This window comes from Poecilia latipinna, unplaced genomic scaffold (assembly GCF_001443285.1).
Source record: "Poecilia latipinna isolate Pla-1442-1.1 unplaced genomic scaffold, P_latipinna-1.0 Scaffold231, whole genome shotgun sequence".
NCBI lineage: Eukaryota > Metazoa > Chordata > Actinopteri > Cyprinodontiformes > Poeciliidae > Poecilia > Poecilia latipinna.
The window spans coordinates 228,402-231,362 of record NW_015112847.1 but is presented as its reverse complement, the minus strand read 5'-3'; positions in this window follow the sequence as shown (position 1 = coordinate 231,362).

Below are 2,961 nucleotides of genomic sequence, written 5' to 3'. Positions count from 1 at the left end.
AGTTCCACAATCCAATACATATATGAAAAATTAAGAACTAATACATGTGATAGTGTAATTTAGAACGGAAATACTGTAGAGTCATGAACTAATGTAAATTATATTGAGATACACCACTCCCAAAATCAGTCAGAAAATCAGTTACTTTCCGTTGCTCGGCTCTCACTCTCAGTGACTCCGCCCTCCTCACAGCTGAGTTTTATCTTCACTGGCCAACGTTCACAACAGCTTTATGGCCAACATATGGCTGTAACATGTGAGGATGTGGAATTAATTCTACAGAGATTTCATATCTCGATGGGAAATTAAAGAAACGCTTTCTTTATGCATCGTACTTCATCACTTTAGTCAAATTAAATGTCTAATGATTGAGGCTGTTTTTACATTCAAAAATGCAAAAAAAAAAGTTTGCATGGGAATGCTAAGGCAGTGGCTGATTTTAATCATGATGATTTCCACTATACCAGTGAAAATCACTGATATAGTGGAAGGCTGTTTTTATATTCAAAAATGCAAAAAAAAAAATGCAAAAACAAAAATAAAATAAAAGTTTGCAGTCCATTACATAAAATGTCAATTTCAAGGTTTGACATTAACATAAATAAATACTAGAGTTTAGATTAGCTATGAGTCAACTCAAATCTCTGAAATACTAAGTGAAGTCAAATCAAATTGTAAGCATCAATGAAATTTCCTTTCAGTCCTATTTATGACAAACCTTAATTTTTTCTGAGTTACAGCACATAATGACTTTATTTTAACTGTCAGTCTCAACTCTAAAAGCTGGAGGGTGGGATTAATATGACTAAGAACAAAGGGACTGATGTGCAGCTCAGTTGCTGAGGTTAACCAGTCAGATATTGAGCTCTTTTGAAGTGGCTTTTAGTGATGATGTAAATACCACATGATGGACTGCAGCGGATATAAAATTATATGATTGCTTCACAATTCACTTTTATTTAAATTCTAGGGTTTTTTAACTTTAAAAAAATACAACAACACATTATTCATTTACTAGATGTGGTATTTTAGCCTCAAAGCTTCTGAAAGTGTTTAATAGCATAATAGAGCTTCCAACTTGGGCCCTGCCTTGTTTCCCTAAAGTCTGCTCTAAGAGGGAAAATCTCATGAGAATAGCTGTACAGAGGAATAGACTTGTATTTTCCTTTGGAAAACAGACAGGAAAAACAGTGTGGCACTAAGAGAGGAAAAATAGCTCTAAGAAAAACAAATCACCACGGAGGATGAAGGATCAGTGGGCACTTTGCCAGAACATGAGCTTATCCGTCGAAAGAAACATGAAGTCTAGCAAGGGTGTTCCGCAGATCAACCAAAGCTTTCACAAATATTTTCCTCATGTAGATTAAATAGAAACATTAGTAGTTAAGGAGGAGATCAACCCAGCGGTGAACTTAAGCACATGAACAAAATAAATGTTGTTTTTCGTTGCCGATGAAAGGGTGTTCCTCCTTCGGGTTACATAACCCTTACTAATAGAAAATGAAAGCTGTTCATTAGTTGTTTCTGGGTGGATTTTCCTATTTGTATTAACAGCTCATCCTGTGATAAGTGAGTAAGTAACAATGTCCCTGTCACTTTTACATTTTTGACAATGTTCTCAAGCTTTGCAAAAGCATAGTAAAACACTTAAACTTATCCTACAAAAGACAAAAATCCAGTTTTCCTGGACAAATGTCCTGTCCTCAAATCCACATCCCCTCTTTCTAGTTTCTTATTTAACCTTTGTCAATTGTTGGTAATGCATAACATTTTGCACACTCATCAATTCTTCACACAATTTTTATGCAATGTAAAGAAAGTCTTGCGGTCTGGGAATGGGACTGTCCATATGAGAGACTTGGCTTAATGAGAGGAAACAGCTTTCCTGGTGTTAAAGAAAAACACCACTGTGACCAAGAGCTTGGCTACTAATTAGAGCTACTGGGACATTTTATACAGTGCATGCAACATTTATTGACACCCTGGGTAAGGATATGTAATAATAATTTTAAAAAAAGCATGTAAAAAGCCTACATCTTAGTCTTTTTACAACAAAAGCATATTGCAGTGGCATAATCTCACACTGAACAGAAACAATACAATATGTGTCTGATGAGACACAAGTTTTAATTGCTGATCCATATCTTCCTGCCTAGCCAGAATGAAACGGTTTGATACAGAGGCTCATATTACAAAGCCACTGGAAACGTTGAAACCAGCTGAAACTGTGAGCTGCAACTCTGGACAAGGGCCCAGGTTTATGTTGTCACGATTTACTTTGAGGAGGGCTGTTATAGCGAGAAAGAGCGACACGTATGTAACAAGTAACTAGGTGTTTGGGAGCCTTTTGTCTTCCAGTATCATAAATGTGCTAAATGCTAAACTCTAGCTGGACTTTAACCACTTGGTTTTGATCCAGAGGGTTGGCTGGCTCAGTTGGTAGAGCATGCTCTCCATGTGCAGACCTCAACGCTCTTGTCCTGGGTTTGACTCCCAGTCTTGGGTCATTTCCTTTCTCCTCCCCGTTTTCTGCCCATGTAAATCAACTAGAAGTTGAAAGAAAAAATCTTAAAAAAAAAAAAAAAAAAACTGTCCATACAGTCAGTCCATGAGGCTAAGATTGAGTTTTTTTTTTTTTTTTTTTAAGTCAGTCTGGTCAACAAAATAAGATGAATATGTGTAAAAGCACACTGTGCTGCTTCTGTGATGCCACATGCAAGCAGTTTCTCAGAAGGCTCTTCCTTGTGATATTATGCTTCTGCAAAAGAGCTCCATTTATTTTGTTGATTTTAAATGCTTATGCTTATTGTAGTTTCTGAAATGGAATAAATTAGTAAAATATATAGATCGCCCGCAGTTATTGTCTTTTTTTTCCACTTCCTCCTGGGGCTTCTCCCAGCAGACAACTTTTATCCTGCATAAGGGCTAATATGTACACTTTATACAACGTAGTATAAGGGG